This window comes from Lygodium microphyllum, chromosome 25 (genome assembly GCF_053477565.2).
Source record: "Lygodium microphyllum isolate KBCC chromosome 25, Lygodium_microphyllum_v1.1.10, whole genome shotgun sequence".
NCBI classification, from domain to species: domain Eukaryota; kingdom Viridiplantae; phylum Streptophyta; class Polypodiopsida; order Schizaeales; family Lygodiaceae; genus Lygodium; species Lygodium microphyllum.
In genome coordinates, this window is record NC_141159.1 from 37,368,878 (window position 1) to 37,390,985 (window position 22,108).

Consider the following 22,108-nt stretch of genomic DNA (forward strand, 5'->3'; position numbering starts at 1 on the left):
TATGCAACATATAATTGAGCCACATGGTGCATATTTTGCACATCAAGGGAGTTTAGCAGTATAGTCAACTTAAGACATGGAACAATCTCGCTAAAAAGCTTGTTCTGCTTTTTAAAGACAACTAACCATGGAACTAGCATCAATAATTCCAATTCTATGAGATAAAATATATAAATGTTTTCTATGCTCCTCTTCAGACCGTGAAAACATTAGAATGTCATCAAAGAAAACACATGTGAAATTTGAGTGAGTTTTGAAAATTCTCTCCATCATTCGATTGAATGTGGCAGGTACATTAGTCAAACCAAATGGCATGACTAAGAACTCGTAGTCCAAATGTTGTATGAAAAGCTATCTTATGAGCATCTTCAGGTGCTATCTGTATGTGGTGATAGTCGCTCTTGAGATCTATGTGACTAAAGATACTAGCCCCTTACAATTTATCCAAGATATCGTCTATCCTTGGGATAAGAAAATGATTCTTGATTGGGATCTTGTTCAAAGATTTGTAGTCTATGCACATATGGAAAGAACCATCTTTCTTTTGAACAAGTAAGATTGGAGAGCAGTATGGAGAAGAGCTAGGTTGAACTAACCCTTTTTCCAATAGCTCATTTACTTGTTTTAATATCTCCTCTTGCTGACTTGCACTTACTTGGTAAGGTGGTTGGTTACGTGGTGAACTGCCTAGGATAAGATCAATTGTGTGATCTTCCAGGTGCTTAGGAGGTAACTCTCCTAGGAGTGAATCACTAAAACAATCTTCATATTGTTTAACAAAATCATGTCTGGCTTGATAAATTAAAGATAGGGGTTCTTTTAAAGTCTGAGACTTAGAAGCATTAGTTGGTATTGTTTGTTCATTAGAGGCATCATGTGCCCTTGAATCATTAGCTTCTTTTGACTCTCTCACAAAAATCATGTACGTTGAAATAGATTTCTTCATTTCTTTAGAAATGCTAAGATGACTAACCATTGGCACAGGCCAATCTCAAGCATCATCAATGCATCCTATGTTCTGACCCTTGAATTGAAATGTAAGGGTCTTCTTAACAAAATTAGGAATAGGTTTACTCTTGAAATGCCAAAGCATACCTAAGATAACATCACAATTACCAATGGGTGCAAGTAGCAAAGATTCTTGGTCACGGTAATCCCCAATTCTAAGATTCAACTTCCCCTGGCTAGGAGTAGAATTGGTTTTAAGTCCTTCAAATGCCTGAACCTGATCCAATTGGTGTTCCCAATCAATCTAGTGGAATTTGTAGCCTTTCAACAATATCTGGTGACAGAAAATTATCTATTGACCCTAGATCAAAGAGTATCAAAACTCGTTGATTATTGAGTGTCCCCCAACCCTTTAAGAGTTGTCTCTTCTTCTCATTCGAATGAGTGTTAGCTTACACATCCAAAATAGAATTTGAGGATTGTGGAGGAGGATCTTTAATCACATTTTCTTCCTTCCTTTTGTGAGGACAATCAAGCTTCATATGCCCTAACTCACCACAAAGGAAGCACCTTCCTTCCTCTTTGTACTTTTGTATCTCAGAGGGTGACTGGAACTTATTACCCTCTGGCTTTGAATATTGGTCATGGGTAGAGGTAGGTCTTCTTCAATTAGTCCTGTCTCTTGGTTGATCATAGAGCTGCTTTTGTCTAGAACTCATTTTCAACTTTCGAGATGTACCAGGTGTATGTAAACTTTTAGCTATGATGGAAGACTCCATCATGCGAGATAAGGTTTCATGTGGATACACCTTCATGGTTCTATGTAAATGAGGGATTAGGACAACTTCAAACTTTCTTTTTTTCTCTTCATCGCTAATCTCCATGAAAGGAGTAACCTTGAGAAGAGTAGACCAAAACTTGTCCACATAACTAGTGACCTTTTCATGCTCTTTCTAGCCTAGCCAATCCCACTCCTTCTTGACATCATTCTCAAAATCAGGAGGCAAGAACTGAGCATAAAACTTCTTCTTGAACTTTTCCCAAGTTGTAGGTTTCCTTCCCTCCAAAATGAGAGTCAACCACCAATTGCTAGCGGTATCTTTCAAGTGCATGCCTACATGCCTGAGCTTGGACTTTTCTAAGAAATTATCATTAGAAAAAGTAACTTCAAATTACCTGACAAAGGCTAATGCCTTAGCAAGATCTCTCTTACTAGAGTAAGAGTCAAACTTTATGTCCTTATCCCCAAACTTGAAAGTCTTAGTCTTCTTAAGCTTGCTCCTCTTATGGTCCCTCTTTGCTTGTTTGCGGATGGCAAGAGACTTAAAACCAAGAGAGTAGAAACTAGAAGACGATGAGGAGGAGGAGGAACTTGAGTAATCACCAGAGTAGCTGGTTGCTAAGGGAGATGACTCCCTCCTTATTTGCCTCACTTGAGATGAGGTCTTTTTACTCTTCTTGACCCAAAAGTCCTTCTTTGTTCCAGGAGGCTTCTCAGCAATTGGATGCTTTGCACCTTCATCATCAATTGGTGCAATGGTGTTTCCTCCAGTATCACCATCTTTTGGAGGATTCAATCCTTCATAAGTAGTGTATTCCCTTTCCCTTAAGCTGTCAATCAGTTGATGTACTTCACGAATTTCCAACAAGCTATGATATTCTATCAATTGAGCCTGTAATTGCTCACTTGTAGGCACTTCATCATTTTCCATCTTTATCTTCTTCTTGCAAGGATCGCCTTTACTTTGAGAAAAGCAAAGAGACCTACTTTGATACCACTGTTATAAGATCTGAGAACATGCTGGAGTTTCTTATATAGTTAAAATATTTGTGGTGAATATTATGCTTGTGAAAAGAGAGAACAAATGAGAGAGAAGAAAGATGTAGGGAGAAAGAGAGAGAGAGAGAGAGAGAGAGAGACTGACAACACACTAGGGATTGGAAGATGGGCCAATCCCCCCTTGTGGAGTTATATTATTGGCAAGGAGCAAGCTCCGTCGTTACACATAAACTAGTTCTTACTTGCAGATCTTGGGAACAAGATCACATTTTCTTGCACAGTATACAACTAGCTAACACTTGCACAGCTAGAAAGTTGGCACCTTTTGATCCTTCTTGAGTCTCTCCTTATCTCCTACACAATATGTGTTGGGATCTCCTCTTGGAGCTTGATTTTAGCAAAGCTTCTGTAGCACTTGCACCTTCTCTTCTACACAATACGTGTAGGGATATCCTCTTGAAACTTGATTTCAATAGAGGTTCCACAGCACTTGCACCTTCTCTCCTCCTCTTGGAACTTGATTTCAATAGGGCTTCCATAGCACTTACTCCTTCTCTTATTCTCTTGAATGCATACAAAGTGATGCTTCCTTCACCTCTCCCACACCCAAGGAGAGCCTACTCTTTTATAGGCTTTCAAGAGCTTCTCTTCTTGGAGAGAGACTTGAGTGCTAAGATTGGAAAGGTTGATCTTCATGCAAGAAGTGGTTGTTCCAAGACCTACTCTACAGCACCAATTTCGAGATATCTCTCTGTGCATTGCTCGGATGAGAAAACTTCTAACACAAAAGTTGTAGATCTCATTGTTTTTTATAACCTATGTGGGCCATTTTTAGAGATCATTTTTCTATTGCAAGATATTATAAAAATGGATTAACCATGTTTATTTTAAGTGTGACGTGTCCATTTGTATCTTCAGGACACATCTTAGTAGTCCATCGGAAAGGGTGTCTAGAAAGCTCCGCCCGGCACTCCCATGGAATGTTACGGGGTTTGCAATCTAGGGCTTTCCGCGTCTGCCACGTAGCGGAAGTATTCTGGCTGTTCCCACTTAGGATCGACCTCAATTAGGGTCTTTCTTATTGGTCATTTCCTAACGGCAACTAGCGTCGGACCCAAGGAAACTACTTTACGCAAAAACGCCAGGTCCGAAGTGGATTCACGCTGCACTTGGTTCAAGGAGAATGGGAAACGAGAGGGATGCAAATCTCAACCTCTCTGCCATAAGGCATAGTCCCATTCCGTTCCCCTAAAACAACATAAATTGGGTTTAATCATAACTCTAAGTCAACGCTTTTGTAGTTCGTGTTCTTTGACGATCTTCCTACTGTCCATCACGATTTGAGAAAAGTTCCCGACTAACCGGGACCACCCATCCGTAAGACGGACCTATGGCCCATCCTCCGCACTTTCCTCAGGTTGTTTTAGTTATTTAATTACCTAACACATTAGTTGGACATGTAACTACCAGCTTCTTTAATTAACCCGTTAGGCACTGGTTCCTTCACATAATTTTATTACTTGACATAGAAAAACAATATCAGACAAGTTCCTTATTAACAGGTTATCATATTTATCTTTGAAATACAAAGAGTCCAGCCCGTAGGCTTATCCACAATCCGCCTGAAGGCTATCCAGCAATCCACAGGGATCACTAATCCAAGTTTCCGCTCGTAGAGTAGTATGCGGGCCTCGAGATCCAATCCCGAGTCATGTTAGACTCTTGCGCAAGACCCGCAAGGTGAGGGATTTACGGCCAAAGTTCCCCCTAGCATCCAAGCATCCTCCTACTCCAAGTAGCGCTCAACAGAAAGACCTCTCACGGCGGGTTTGGTCCACTTTCCTGCCATGGTCAACAACCCCCTTGGTTAGGGTCACGCAGGCAGTCGGGGGTAACTGAAGCTGCCTCTCCCTTCATGTCTTCAACCTAAAGTATAGATATTCATTTATCTTTTATTTCATTGATCAAACAAAGCCAAACAGTGCTCTAAAATCTGTAGCAAGCACAAACATTTCCATTGATCGTTTTTGTTGGCAAACTGCTAAGGAATGAATCCTTCCTTTCGAATGCATCCAGCACTCCATCCGGGATGACTTGCAACTTGGCAAGATCCCCTATATCCTAGGTTAGGGCGTACCCTATTAACCCAACTTGGTCAAACCTTAAGTTCATTGGTTACTTCAATTTATCGACTGGTCTTTAGTTTCCAATCAATCCCCTTTACTCAAGAAAGACCACTAAATTAGGATGATTATTTATCCTCTTGCAAGATAACTTGGTAAGGACATGCCAACTTCATTGCGAGAACTTGGCCATTCCCTTGTGATCCAATCACAAGATCATATGACTCCGCATTTGTTGCGCAAGTGTCTCTTCGAACTATGAGACAATGGAGTCACAAAACAATCTGTTTCAAGTTACTAGGTTGGCATCATTAGACCTAGGGTTTCCAAGTTTCATCTTGTAAGATTCTTAGGGACAAACCCTAGCTCACTTTATGATTACATTTCATTGTCCCTACATTCAGGGAATGTGGGTAAGTATTTAAGGTATAGGCGTTTCTTGGAATTTAACTCATTACAAACGAGTACTCCGCGTTTTAGGTGTTTTAGGTTTATGCCAATTTGTTTAACTCTAGAAAATAATTACGGGATCATTTCTACATTTGTTGTCAATGCGTAAATTGATTTTTCAACCCTAAAATTTATCGATTTGAGGTTAGGTTAATTTCAAATAATCTTCCTACACTTTGCGAACAAAATTCATGCTAAACAAGAAACCTTTTTCTTGATAATTTATGCAGTTGACAAACGATATTTTTCTAGAGGTTATGCATTGTAAGAATCATTTCATGCTTGCACTTTCCATGACGATTCATTGCAAAGAGGATATGGATTAATAGTATGAGATGCAGTTTATACTTCTAGGTTTGAACGAAGTATACTATTTTAATGGATAATAATCTAGCTTATAATTCATTTCAATGCATAAAGCTATTTACTAGAAATGCATATATGCTTTCTTTATTTTTCATGATTCAATAAAATTATTAACGACTAAGTTCATTTGTCTTGAACATCTAGGACAAAAATATATCCTATATCCAACAATTAACCTTTGGTGATTGAATTTCAACATTTAAAAATTTGGAAGGAAAACCTGGAATTGGGGTGAGATTTCCATGTGGATGCCCAGAGATGACCCTCCCGCGGCTGCGCCTTGGACTTTCTTAGAAGGCATCGCAATTGTAGTCTTTCGGACGTGGAAGCAACTTTACAATTTCTCTTTGGAATTCCACCGTCGCTCCCTTGCACCGTCCGTCGGAAGTAGTTTTAGAAGGCTCCCTCCTTAAAGTAGGGATTTCGAAAGGGGGTGCTTCAAAATTTATCACGACTAAGACCCATTCAAGCCATGGGGAAGGCTTAATGGCCTTTGTAAACTCACACGAACGAAATAGAAAGGTGTGGAAAAGAAATAAGGTGTGGGAGAGCTCCAAGGGTTATTCTTGCATGGACCAAGGAAAGGCTAAGGTAAAATTCTCTTGGGGAAAATGGGCCCTATAGAATCGTAAGGGAGGAACTCCAAGGGGGGAAAAAGTAGCCTTAAAGGCTATTAGAAAAGGGGGCCTAAGGAAGCCTTAGGAGAAGATATAAGGGGGGTAGTCCCGAACGTTATAATGAACAAGGGCCCTAAGGAGGAATTAAAAACCGGGGGGGGGGGGAGGGGGGATAAGACCTTTAAGGTCAAAACTCTCTTATGGGTGGGAAAAATCTCCAATCCCACAGGAAGGGGCCCTATGCGGGTTTTTTTTTAAAAGAGTTGAGGGGAATGATTTTAAGAGGCCACGGGAAGGGGGTGATTCCAAAGCCAAGGGGAAGGGCCTAAAGGAATGTAAACACACGGGGGGGAATAATAAGGTTTTTGAAGCCCATAAGAAAGGGGCTTAAAGGTTAAATCATGGGGGGGTGTGGAAGGGTTTTGAAAAGGCACAAGAAGGGGGGTGAAAGGGGCTTAAGAGAGCCCCCCCTTGGAAGCTTCTGAGCTTCCAGACTTTCCACGTGGGGGGGGGGGGGGTAATAAGGCCACGTGTTGATGGCGGACGAAGATGACAGCGGTAGGATTAGGTAGCCCTTGACTTGCAAAAGTGGTAGCGGTGTTCAGTAGCCCACGTCCGTGCAGAGGTGGCAATGGCGTTTGGCTTAACCCTCCATCAAGCTCTCTCTCTCCCTTAGTGTTTCAAAATGGCGGCCCTCACTCGTCCTCTGTCTCTTGTACCTTATGGCAATAGCAGGCGCAGCCTTTTCATCTCCTCCTTTTGATTTTTGCCCCCGTCCTCAATTATATAGGGGAGGGGATAAGATCCTCCCTCCCGTTGCGTGTTATCGTGCATGTAATATTGCCTTGGCCTGCTCCAACAAGGAGCTTGCCTACTTACTAATCCCCCTCTTCCTCCAGCTCGTCTATCGGCTGGAGGAGAGGGGAAATTTAAAAAAAATTACCTTTATTTTATAAAAAGCTTTTATCCATCCGGAATTATTACATTCTCTTCCCCTTAGAGGAATCGAGATGTCCTCATCTCGAGATAAACTGGGGATATTGATGGTTGAGAGTGCCTTCATCTACCCAAGTGGCATCCTCTTCGGGATAATCTTTCCACTGGACGAGGCATTCTCTCAAGGTTCTGGATCTTAATTTTCTCTCCCTAACATCTAAGATCCTGTCATGCCTTAGTTCAAGGACTCCTTGACTAGGCATTACATCTTGTTGATTGTCAAGTACATGGTTAGGGTTAGATACATACTATTTCAATAAGCTGATATGGAATACATTGTGAACCTTTAGGTTCTCCGGGAGTTGCAGTTTATAAGCATTAGGTCCTAGACACTTGAGGATCTTATACAGTCCACAATACCTTGGACTTAGCTTCTTGCAATCTCCTAAGGATAGGGAACTTTTTTTAGGATGTATGTGAATGAAGACCATGTCTCCTTCTTCGAAGACTCTATCTTGACGCTTCAAATCCGTGTATGCCTTCTGTCTATCCTTGGCAGCTTGGATGTCTTGTCTTATTGACTTTATTTGGTCATCCATTTCTTCCAACATCTGCCTTGAAGCTTCAACCCTTAAGGTTAGATTTGAAAAGTTTACGGGACTTCGACAGTCATGACCATACAATGCTTGGAAAGGGGTCATTTGAATGCTTTGTTGGTAAGAAGCATTGTAGGAAAATTCAACCAAAGGCAAGTATTGAATCCACCTCTTCGGCTCATGACAATAGTATGCCCTAAGCATATCCTCGACAACTTGATTTACTCGCTCTGTTTGGCCGTCCATTTGGGGATGCTAAGCAGTGCTAAAACAAATTGAGTCCCAATAGCTTCAAAGATAGCTCTCCAGAAGTGTGATGTGAAGAGAGAATCACGATCACTAACGATTCTTCTGGGTAAACCATGTAGCTTGAATATCTCCTTGATAAAAAATCTTGCAATGTCCAAGGCTTTATAGTTTGTCTTTACTGGAATAAGGTGTGCAACCTTAGTAAGCATGTCAACCACAACCATGATGGAGTTGTATCCTCCCTGGACTTGGGGTAGGCCTACAACAAAATCCATGCTGATGAATTTCCATTTCATTTGGGAAATGTCAAGCAGTTGCAGTTTCCCTGGCATCTTGACATGTTCAGCTTTGATACGTTGACAAGAAAAACACTCGGTGACATATTTGAGAACGTCACCTTTAAGCCTCTCCCAATGGTAGCTCTTCCTGACTGTATTGAGAGTTTTGGCATAGCTAGGATGTCCTGAAAAAGGGGAATCATGAGCTTCCCATAATATCTTCTTCTTAAGTGACTAATTTGCTAGTATACACATCCTTGTTCTATAATAGACAAGTCCATTATTGATAGAAAATTCATGATACTTAGCCTGCAACTTTTGGTTCTGATCCTTGATAGAGATCTCCCTTAGCATTGTTTGGTAGGCCGGATCATGGCATGCATCCTCTCTAGCTAACTCAAGTATTGGATTGTTTGGCATAGATACTTTTGTGGCTAGAGATCTAGCTGTTGATGGATTCTGCAGGATTAGAGAATTAAGGAATGCCTTGCGACTGAGTGCATTGGCAACTACATTCTCTTTTCTTGGTCGGTAATTGATTTCAAAGTCATACTCCTCCAACACTTCAATCCACCGACGTTGCCTCATGTTGAGCTCATTCTGGATAAAGATCCATTTGAGACTCTTATGGTCAGTTACTAGAGTAAAATTTTTAACCAACAAGTAGTGTCTCCAAAGCTTTAGAGCATGGATGATAGCTAGCAATTCCAGATCATGTGTAGCATAATTCTTTTCATGACTCTTTGATTTCCTTGAAGAGTATGCTACAGGATGACCTTTCTACATGAGTACACACCCTAAGGCAAGAATGCTAGCATCAGTTACTACCTCGAACTCCTTATTGAGGTCTGGAAGTTTTAGAATAGGTGCTGATACCAAACTTTGCTTCAATCTGTCAAAGCTATTTTGTTCGGGAGTTGACCATGCAATGGAAGTTTGCTTCTTCAATAAGTCCGTCAGGGGTGCAGTAATCAAAGCATAGTTTTTTATGAAGACCCTATACCATCCTGTCAAACCAAGAAAGCTACGTATTTCCTTTACAGATGTTGGTATTGGCCATTCAAGCACATCTCTAACCTTGGCTGGGTCCACTGAGATTCCTTTTGTTGATACTATGAATCCCAGATATTCAATCTGACATTTGAAGAATGCACACTTCTTTATCTTAGCATACAGCTTATGCGACCTCATTGTCCCAAGGACAATCCGAAGTTGGGGTTCATGATCTTCTTCATGTTTAGAATAGACTAAAGTGTCATCGAAGAAGACAAGCACGAAATCATCAAGATATGGCCTAAAGATATCCTGCATTAACCTGTTGAAGGTGGCAAGTGCATTTGTAAGTCGGAATGACATAACTAGGAACTCAAAGTGCCCATATCTTGTATTGAAGGCCATCTTGGGGATATCTTCTTCTTTGATCCTTATCTGATAGTAATGTGACCTGATATCAATCTTAGAGAAGATCTTTGCACCTTGAAGACGATCAAGAAGCTCATCTATTCTAGGAATTGGGTACTTGTTCTTGACTGCCAATTCCACAAGCAGTGTAGGTGCTTCTACTCTGGCTATTCCTAATCTTTTTGCACATGCTGGTGAGATAAAGGAATGTGTACTACCACAATCAATCAAGGTCTTGAAACTTTTACCTTGATAGTCCCGACGGTGTCTGAATCACCGAGAATTGGCGATTTGGCCCTTTCTTGTGTAGAGCGACATGGACTGTCGCCCTTTCAAACTGTGCTTCCATGGTCAGATCTTCTTCTTCTTCTTCTTCGCACATTTGCCTATTGGCAACATAGGCGGTTCTTCCTCTGCCTCGTGTAGCGGCTCCTTGACCAGGGCCCGTTCCTTGGAAAGGCACTTGGCGATGTCCTCCACCAAGCTTGGGACATTGCCTCTTGAAGTGACCGGGTTCGTTGCAGTGGAAACAACGGAGGTTTCGGCCATTGCTTTGAGTAGGAACAAAGTTGATGACATTGTTAGTCCTTGATTTCTTTCTTTGTCCCTGATTATGACCTTAAACTCTCTTCATTTGAGGTCTGAATGCTCCTCTGTTCGGGTCATTATAAGACCAAGTTTTGTTACTCCTTGGTCTAGACTGCACCTCTTGAATTATAGGCGCCGCTCGAATGAGTGCAACCTGAAGATCTAATGGACACATAGATTTGCGACAGGTATTTACTGGTGGATTTAAACCCGCACAAAATTTGAACACCTGCTGTGTCATGTCCATCTGCAGTGCATACTTAAGAAGTGAGACAAATTTAGAATAGTATGCATCAAGCATGAGTCCCAGCTATTTTAGCTCGTAGAACTCATTCATTTTCTGCCTGCGATATGCGCGTGGTAAATATCTTCCTTGCACGGCTTTTCAACTTCTCCCAGGTAACGGATCCCTCTGCGATCCCTTGATCCCTGCACCATTGCTTCCACCAAAGCTTTGCTTTACCGGTGAGCTTTAACTTGGTGAGCATAGCCTGATTGGGGGGTGCAGTACCGGCTGGTTCGAAGTAATCCTCCATGGATTCAATCCGAATTTCAGCATCAGCTTGGACGGACCTGCCTCTCCCATCAAACTCGAGCGGCTTAATCTGTTTGAGAAGAAACTTCTTCTCCTGGATTACAGCAGTACTTGATGTGGGAGGCGAACTAGGAACCTGTACCTGGGGTTGTGCCTGGATAAAGGTTTCTTAACGTTATTATACAATAATTGTTATTGATTTATATTACATCTTCAATTCTGCTATCACGTAAGCAATGTAGCTACTTAACTTTTTATCAATTCTCATGCACAATCAGACATTGATAAAAGGAAGTATTATTCGTATTTATATGGGCATAACCCTTTCGGAATACAACATTACTTGAGATGATAAGCCAACTGTTACATTTAGTTTGGCAAGAACAATGTTGTATTACATTTATCTATAGGAACTGTAGAATACTATGGTTTCGGGTCATGGATCTTCAGGAATCGGTAAGTCATTGGAAGTTCAGGAGTTCCTTTCCGTTGGAATCCATACTTCTCGTGGCGGCCCAACACTTTAATCCTATTGGCGGGGATTACACGGGTTACTTCCTCATATACATATGAGTTCATCTCAACCCTCCGACCTCGAATATGTAAAGTTGAGTTTACATGAGCTTCCACAAAAATGAACAACTTCACGACTTTCAAGTCTTCCAACCACTTGATCCTTTTTAGGTTGGTTTGTAGATAAGCAAACCGGTGGGCGACGATATAGTAGATTCCTAAAGCACCTGTCCATCTTCATTCCATGTACAAAGGTGATGGATTATAGATCTCCTCTAGGATGTTCATCATCTCAATCCTTTGTCAATAATGTGGAGAATGCATTGCAGTCATAAACATGATTCGAAATACTAAGAACTTGTTCCACGCTTCGTAATTCTGCAAGACAGCATTGAAGGTAAGGAAATGTTTGGACAGCAACATTTTCTTTACTTCAACTTATTAAGATTTCATAAAAAGAATTCCGTTGTTGGTCGGCTCTGATACCACCCAAGTATGACGTGTCCACTTGTATCTTCAGGACACATCTTAGCAGTCCATCGGAAAGGGTGTTTAGAAAGCTCCGCCCGGCACTCCCATGGGATGTTACAGGGTTTGCGATGTAGGGCTTTCCATGTCTGCCACGTAGCGGAAGTATTCAAGCCGTTCCCACTTAGGATCGACCTGAATTAGGGTCTTCCTTATTGGTCATTTCCTAACGGCAACTAGCGTCGGACCCAAGTGAACTACTTTACGTAGAGACACCAGGTCCGAAGCGGATTCACGCTGCACTTGGTTCAAGGAGAATGGGAAACGAGAGGGATGCAAAGCTCAATCTCTCTGCCATAAGGCATAGTCCCATTCCGTTCCCCTAAAACAGAGTAAATTAGGTTTCATCATAACTCTAGGTCAACGCTTTTGTAGTTCATGTTCTTTGACGATCTTCCTGCTGTCCATCGTGATTTGAGAAAAGTTTCCAGCCAATCGGGACCACCTATCTCTAGGACGGACCTATGGCCCATCCTCTGCACTTTCCTCGTGTTGTTTTAGTTATTTAATTACCTAACACATTAGTTAGACATGTAATAACCAGCTTCTTTAATTAACCCATTAGGCACTGGTTCCTTCACATAAATTTTATCACTTGACATAGAAAAGAAATATCGGACAAGTTTCTTATTAACGAGTTATCATATTTATCTTTGAAATACAAAGCATCCAGCCCATAGGCTATCCAGCAATCCACAGGGATCACTAATCCAAGTTTCCGCTCGTAGAGTAGTATGCATGCCTTGAGATCCAATCCCAAGTCACATTAGCCTCTTGCACAGGACCTGAAAGGCGAGGGATTTACGGTCAGAGCCCCCCTGGCACCCAAGCGTCCTCCTGCTCCAAGTAGCGCTCAACGGAAAGACCTCTCGTGACGGGTTCGGTCCACTTTCCTGGCGTGGTCAACAACCCCCTTGGTTAGGGTCAGGCAGGCAGTCAAGGGTAACTAAAGCTGCCTCTCCCTTCAGGTCTTCAACCTGAAGTATAGATATTCATTTATCTTTTATTTCATTGATCAAACAAAGCCAAACAGTGCTCTAAAATCTGTAGCAAGCACAAACATTTCCATTGATCGTTTTTTTTGGCAAACTGCTAAGGAATGAATCCTTCCTTTCGAATGCATTCAGCACTCGATCTGAGATGACTTGCAATTTGGCAAGATCCCCTATATCCTGGGTTAGGGAGTACCCTATTAACCCAACTTGGTCAAACCTTAAGTTCATTGGTTACTTCAATTTATCGGCCGGTCTTTAGTTTCCATTCAATCCCCTTTACTCAAGAAAGACCTCTAAATTAGGATGATTATTCATCCTCTTGAAGATAACTTGCGTAAGGACATGCAAACTTCATTGAGAGAACTTGGCCATTCCCTTGTGATCCAATCACAAGATCATATGACTCCGAACTTGTTGCGCAACTGTCTCTTCAAACTATGAGACAATGGAGTCACGAAACAATCTGTTTCAGGTTACTAGGTTGGCGTCGTTAGACCTAGGGTTTCCAAGTTTCATCTTGTAAGATTCTTAGGGACAAACCCTAGCTCACTTTATGATTACATTTCACTGTCCCTACATTCAGGGAATGTGGGTAAGTATTTAAGGTATAGGCGTTTCTTGGAATTTAACTCATTACAAACGAGTACTCCACGGTTTAGGTGTTTTAGGTTTATGCCAATTTGTTTAACTCTAGAAAATAATTACAGGATCATTTCTACATGACTTGTTTTCAATGCGTAAATTGATTTTTCAACCCTAAACTTTATTAATTTGAGGTTAGGTTAATTTCAAATAATTTTTCTACACTTTGCGAACAAAATTCATGCTAAACAAGCAACCTTTTTCTTGATAATTTATGCAGTTGACAAACGATATTTTCCTAGAGTTTATGCATCGTAAGAATCATTTCATGCTTGCACTTTCCATGACGATTCATTGCAAAGAGGATATGGATTAATAGTATGAGATGCAGTTTATACTTCTAGGTTTGAACGAAGTATATTATTTTAATGGATAATAATCTAGCTTATAATTCATTTCAATGCATAAAGCTATTTACTAGAAATGCATTTATGCTTTCTTTATTTTGCATGATTCAATAAAATTATTAATGACTAAGTTCCTTTTTCATGAACATCTAGGACAAAAATATATCCTATATCCAACAATTAACCTTTGGTGATTGAATTTCAACATTTAAAAATTTGGAAGGAAAACTTGGGATTGGGGTGAGATATCCACGTGGATGCCCGGAGATGACCCTCCCGCCGCGGCTGCACCTTGGACTTTCTTAGGAGGCATCCCAATTGTAGTCTTTCGAACGTGGAAGCAGCTTTACAATTCCTCTTTGGAATTCCACCATCGCTCCCTTGCACCATCCGTCGAAAGTAGTTTTAGAAGGCTCCCTCCTTAGAGTAGCATGTATAATTGCCCTGGCAAGCTCCCAGCAAGGAGCTTGCCTACTTACTAATCCCCCTCTTCCTCCAGCTCGTCTGTCGGCTAGAGGAGAGGGGAAATTTAAAAAAAATATGCCTTTATTTAATAAAAATTGTTTATCCGTCCAGAATTATTACATTAAGAGAAACAGCTTTTTAAACTGTACTCTTAACTTGTAGTCATGCAACCACCTTGAGTCATAGATAAGGAGAGTTCATTAGATTGCCTTGGGCCTCAACCTTAAGATTGAATTCCACACAAAATCTTGTGTCATTTTAGACCTTAGAAAGAGAAAATAACTTCTCTCCTCACTTCTAGAGGATCACATCTCTCATCTTTCTTAGTGAGAGAACTACCTCTCTCGTCTTTCTTAATGAAAGAAAATACCTTGAACCTTGACTTGTAAGGGAGAGGATGACCCCAAATGAATGCAATGCTCATTATACACAAGTAAATGTTCCCATGTGTCCCTGGATGCACATATAAATACATATACACAATGCTAATGCACTTCCTCTTCTTAGAACTCAATCCATCTTCATTTATGTGTAACTCCTTGGTTTTTGTGTACACTCTTACACTTGGTAGACACTTCTTTTCCCCTTCATAATTTGTAGTACCTATACTAGATATCCCCATCGGAGTGCTTTCATCACACCATTAAGTGATGCACTAGGAATACGGGTCTCTAAATGGTTTCATAGCCATGCTAGATCATCATTAACACTTAAAGAAAAGTGAGTTATTATTTTATTGACATAAATTTATTAAATATACAATACATAATAAGCAAACAATTTAGTGACTCTTCTCTATTTAGTTATTAATTTATTGACATTAATTTATTAAATAGTGATATAAAAACTCTTCTCTCAAAGCTTTCTTAAAAACTGCCCAATCAGCATCTCTTCTATGTACCTCATCAATCGGATCATACAATGCATGCATGATCTAACGGGAGAAATATCGACTCCATGCATACTGTGGTACCCCATGAAAGAACATCTTTTCTTCATACAACTGGATGAAGGCTAAAACATTTTGACATTTGAACTGCTTCAATTCTTTCCCACTGCTGCCTGCAAATGCATTCACAGCTAAGGAATCAATTCTTTGTGCTTCCTGCCGAGCTTGCATTTTTTGTTGTAACAACAATTGTTGTTGTTGTTGTTGTTGTTGTTGTTGCAACAAAGTGATCATCTGTTGTAAAGCATCCCCACTACTTGATCCAAAAAAATTTCCCATCTTTACACACCTTTGATGTCGACTTTCACGTCGGGTTCACCAGTGTTGGAGCATTTGGGGTCGAAATTCTACCACAGGGATAAGAGACAGTAGGGTGAAGGGAGATTCAAGGAGAGGAGTGGATGAATGAGAACGGGTTGAAAGAAATAGAATATATAAAAGAATACTCATGGAGTTGAAGCCTGTCAATTTACTTCTACATTATGAGAAGACAAATCTCTTGTAAACAAAAACGTACATTTAAGAATACCTTTCTCTATGCTTCTCAAACCGCTAGGTGTAGGATCTAGGTGGAATAAGTTCCAAGCTATTCGAGACTTCAAGAAGGACGCACAAAAAAATTTCAAATGGAAATTGGACAACAGACATGAAATAAGACAAAGATTTGGCCCCATTTTGAAAGGGCATGGCCCTTGGGACCCTAGTGGTCCAAAGCTTGACTAATTGGGATCAGGTGCATATTTTGCACAAGTGATGCATAATGGAGGCACCATCTTTCACGTGGAGATGTTTTGGAGATGAGGGGGGTTGTGGAGCCAAAAGCAACCAATCAATCCGATCATAGAAGCCTGCTCCAAAAATATTTTGCTCGACATTGCCTACTTAGTGAACACCTTTGCCTTTGTCTATTTTTTTTCTCTCATCCTGTGGCATATCCATCCCACACAACTTTGTGGACTGAAAAGAGGGAGCTGTATGCTCATTGTGGTCGACTAAGCTACCTCATCCTCCAACTACATAAATATAAATATTTCACACTATATCTCCAAAGAATGAAATCAGGCATCAATAGAACAATCTAGATATCTAGTTTCTAGCATGGTGTCAAGTTCCACAATTGTATGTACACAAGATGAGACATCAAACAAGACATTTGTATCCTCATCACCCTATAAAATATCTATGTCCCTGAATACATTTCTCCTCTTTTGCATGTACTACTTGGGAGTCTTCAACATGATTGAAACCCTCTAATAAGAGTGTGAACTATTTTCATAATACCCAATAAGACTAGAAGCAAGTTTACCACTATCAGGAGGCGAGAACTAAGACGACCTTATATCCCTATCATCCCACATGGGAAGGGTACCTAAAGAAAATCCATGTTTGGCACTAATAAAGGAGCATCTTGTAAAGAGTTCCTATTCCTTGGATGATTGACACATATTATCATAAATTGAACTACTCTCATCCCACCTCTGCTACAAAATTGCACATAGATAGAGCCATCATCCATTTCCTTCGTCTCCATGTAGGTCTCTATATTGAATGGCTATTCGAATATGACCTCGTATGAACAAGTGTCCTCCACAAAAGAAATGAAAATCCTCCTACATATTACCTATGAATACTTAAATATTTGGACATGTTGCATACAGATGTACTATTGTGTTGTTGGTTGCTCTCATGCACCAACAATGATCCACATCCCCTAGCCATCTCTCACTCTTATTAACCTTGCATACAATCACATTAATCTCACATCCATGGTGCTCAAGAAAAGTAATACATGAGATAGCCCTTTCACCATTTTTGACCATAGTCTCTATAGTAGCATGTCCTACCACATAGGAATTGGTGACAATTTATGGTTCTTTGCATCTTCTATACTTGCAAACCTTACGTACATTCACTTGTTAGGTGGAGTACCAATCTTATATTTTGGTGCATATATTGTTAGTTTGGGAGGTGGGTAGAACTTCAAGTGAGACTAAAGTATTCTTCCACACTTGATCCAAACTGTGTATATATTATAGCACAAGTATTATGTTGGAACATATGCATACCTAGGAATTACTTAGCTATGAAACTACTACATTGATTCTTCTTGCTCATAAAGTTAAAGAAGAAAGGAAACTTGGTGGATAAATATGGAAATAATTATCAAGGTCCCTAGAGAAGTTTATACATAGATAATAATAATAGATTGGACAAAGATTGTCAATATAAGTAATTTGTGAAGGATAGGGTCTCCAATGGCTCAATTGCACATGATAGTGAAATTAAAAAATTATCTTTCTAAGTGCCTATTCCACCTTGCTTTCATAGTTACTAAATGGGATTTGAGTGAAAAAAAAAAGTAGAGAGGAAATAACAACTGACCCACATAGACATCTCTAATTGAGAGCAGAATTTAAAACACAAGGGAAATGCGAGAGAAGTGCCAAATGACGAGAAGCTAAGGCAGCGTTACACGAGCGGTAATCGAGAGCAAGCCTCACTCACAACCCGATAATGAGACGTTAAGAAGTGCCGGTTGGGATAATTGACTTTGTCGGATACACAACACAACTTGAAAATTTCAAATATTCCACAATACACTACAAGCCACACATGAAAACAAGACAACACACAATGCCTCTTGTAGCTCAAAACAACTAAAAACCAAATTTGGGTAGAGCCTCACACAAATACAACACAATGAAAATACCAACAATTCGAAAACAAACCAAGTGAAATATATTCTCATACCTTAACAACCTTGAGCCGACACTTGGTGCCACAAATCCAAATTCTTCAACTTCCAAATTGGAATGACAAGAGCTCACTCTAGTATGTGACCCTCCACTCTCATCTCTCACAAAATACAATTGCAATCAAGGGGGAAGGCCCCTAACTCTCCATTCTCATCTCCTTATATAGTTTTCTATCCACACTCACATACATTAGGCTTTTTGCTTTCAGCTTTTGGCTTTTGCTTTTCTACTATTTTTCACTATTTTTGTTTTTTCTGCCCTATGCCTATTTGTAACTTTTTTGGATTATAACTTCATCATTTGAACTGTGAATATAGTCGTTTGGGTACTCAAAACAATCGGAACACATTAGATTGACAACCCATCACAAGCAGAATTACGAAAATCTATCAAAAATGGGCAAAAATATTGATTTTTGTAAATCACATCATTTTTTCTCCATCTTTTATCTTGGGCGACTTATTCCCTTCCTTGGCCTATTGTTCTTGTAATTGCACACACTTTCAGCACACATGTCTTTTTCTTCAAGAAATACTTGTTGGACGATAAACTTACGATCTTTTCCTTTGATCCTTGAGTCTTCAAAATAAATATTCTTTGGATTTGAACCTATTTTTTTTATGCAAAGTGCCCTAGCAGGAATATGGTTTTTAAAATGAACTCCGTGCCCAATCATTCATGATTTGGAAAAACATGCAATATAAAATCGATGCTATGCAACCATTCAACCAATGCTACACACAAAAATATGGATGCACTAAAGAAGTTGTGCCTAGTATATCTACATGTGATCGTGCATCATGCATAATGCAAACATAGTTCCTTGATTAATTTAAAACTCCTTATCCTCACCTCTCAACTCTCATCAATAAAATATCAATCTCTGCTCTCCATCCAAAATCTCACAATCACTCAAGAAATGATGGTCCTCAAGATGTTGACCAAATATGAACAACCCATCTCACAATTGGTGGCGTCCTTTATCACGACCCTCGAACTCACCCAATCACCTTACACGCTCAACCAGAGGTTCTTAATTTTATGAACATCTCAAATATCATTCATGCAAGAATTGTGCGTGCTCAATGGTAGGTGCTCTCTCATCTCATGTGCATGTGTAACAAAGATTTAGTGTATATAGCTGCAGCGGGCCTCATGCCGTGCAAGTACTCAAGGATGGTGCAAAATGTGCATAATCCCAACCCATGGCATGGAAGTATTTGAGAAAATCAGGAGATGACCCTCGAGTGCAATGCATCAAACAAGTGCAACGTGAAGTGCTCGTAAACCCATTATCCCTATGATGTACAATAGTCTCGGCAAGAAAACAAACCATGTTCCACAATGTTCAATAGCTACTTGGGGGGTCCACTAGGGTTTATCGTATGGTACAACATGAGTGTAAGGGAGCGGGGTTATATAAGGGAATAAATTTACATTTTATAAGGTAAGGTCCCTTAAATAGGGGGTAGACAAGGGGTATTTTTATATATTTCTTGCACGCAGGTGACATCTCCTTATTACTACTAGTGAATCCCCCATGGATAGCTAATAGCAAACTCCACCTTCAACCTATCCAAAAAAATACCAAGCTTGACCAAGGCTATCAAGTTTCACACTCAACAAATCAAACAAAATGATAGAAACAAATCCTAAGCTAGACAAACACAGGAAATCCAACTACAAATAACAAAACAAACTGTCATGCAAATAACTTAGCTAGTAAAAATTAAACCTAACTACAATTTGATTAGGGATTTTCAATTTTTCAGAAAAACGCTTGACATATTTAGCCCTCCCCCTAGTCTACAAACATTCATGTGCAGCAATTTCTCATAAAATGATGCAAAATTTATGAGCCAATCACAAATCAAATCCAATGATCTATCCATAATCTTCTCAACAAACACAAATGGCACATTTCTCTCAAATATTTCCTTTACAGGTAGACAGAACTCATCCATGAAATTCTCATCAAAATCATTGAGACAATCCTCTCCATCTAAGGAAACTACATCATCCTCCAAATTCTTCAGATCCCTCAAATCATAACCACACTAAAAAATGTTCAAATCCTACAAACCCCAACCATAATCCAAAATATTCATATCCCACCCATCCTCCCTAGGAAAAACCATGTTACTTTTAGAGCCTCTAAATAAAGTTTTTATCCTTTCTTTGTTGCCATGTAACGTGTCCACTTGTATTTCAGGACACGTCTTAGCAGTCCATCAGAAAGGATGTCTAGAAAGCTCTGCTCGGCACTCCCATGGAATGTTACGGGGTTTGCGATCCAGGGCTTTCCGCGTTTGCCACGTAGCGGAAGTATTCCGACCATTCCCACTTAGGATCGACCTGAATTAGGGTTTTCCTGATTGGTCATTTCCTAACAGCAACTAGTGTCAGACTTAAGCGAACTACTTTACGTAGAAACGCCAGGTCGGAAGCTGATTCACACTGCACTTGGTTCAAGGAGAATGGAAAATGAGAGAGATGCAAAGCTCAACCTCTCTGCCATAAGGCATAGTCCCATTTTGTTCCCCTAAAACAGCATAAATCGGGTTCAAATATAACTCTAGGTCAACGCTCTTGTTGTTCATGCTCTATGACAATCTTCTAGTTGTCTGTCGTGATATGAGAAAAGTTCCCGGCCAACCGGGACCACCCATCCGTAGGACGGACCTATGGCCCATCCTCCGCACTTTCCTCAGGTTGTTTTAGTTATTTAATTACCTAACACATTAGTTGCACATTTAACAACCAGCTTCTTTAATTAACCAGTTAGGCACTGGTTCCTTCACATAATTTTATCACTTGACATAGAAAAACAATATCAGACAAGTTCCTTGTTAACGGGCTATCATATTTGTCAAGATTATGGGAGAGAAGGAAGGAGTCTCACTTGTAGCTTTCTTGCTTGCACAATGGGGGAATACACACACAGGTGGAGGCTGAAAACAGTTTTCCTCTTCTTAGTTGTGTAAGCCAAAAGAACTCTCGTGCAAAGAAATAGGAGAACCCTATATATGGGTCTCAAACCAAACTCAACTAACTAAGGTGGCATACTAATTGAGCCATGAACTAGAGTAGATAAGGATAGCTGTCATCTAGCTATTATTCATGGGTGGTGTATCAACCACATCTACAGCTAACAAGTCGGTGACATAAATGCACAACGGTCACCCTGGCATATTACGAGTGGAGCTTGATATCTCAACACTCCCTCTCGAGCTCAATCCCAATTCCTGCACACCAAGCAGGTCTCTGAACTTGCGTAGCTTCTCTGTGCCCAATGCCTTCATGAATATGTCAGCTACCTGATCCTCTGTGCTGATATAAACTAGATCAATAAGACCTAGTAAAACCCTCTCCTGCACATAGTGATAATGCACCTCAATGTGCTTTGTTCTAGCATGATAGACTGGGTTATTTGCCAAGTGTATACTGCTCATGTTGTCACAATAAATGACAACTGGCCCATCTGTAGGCTGATACATATCGTAAAGTAGCTTATGCAACCAAGCTACCTCACATGCAGCCATTGCTGCACCCCTATACTCAGCCTCTGTGCTCGAGAAGGAAACTGTAGGCTGTTTCTTGCAGCTCCAAGTGACTGCAGCACTCTCAAAAGAGAACACATATCCATTGGTAGATCGTCTATCAGAAATACTACCAGCCCAATCAGCATTAGTGTATCCATGCAACTGTATCTGAACCCCAGTCTCATAAAATGGTCCATACTGCAATGTGGACTTCACATACCTGAGTATGCGTCTAGCTGCATCCAAATGTGGTTTCCTTGGAGCCTGCATAAACTAACTTACCAATCCAACAGCATAGCTCAAATCTGGCCTGGTAATAGTCATATAAATCAAACTTCCTACTATGCGCCTGTACATAGTAGGGTCTTCCAGAAGCTCACCTACATCTGCGCTCAGCTTCACATTCTGCTCCAAAGGAGCTGAAATAGGCTTACAGCCTGTCATCCCATATTTAGACAGCATGTCCAATCCATACTGCCTCTGCAAGAGCCATATCCCACTTGG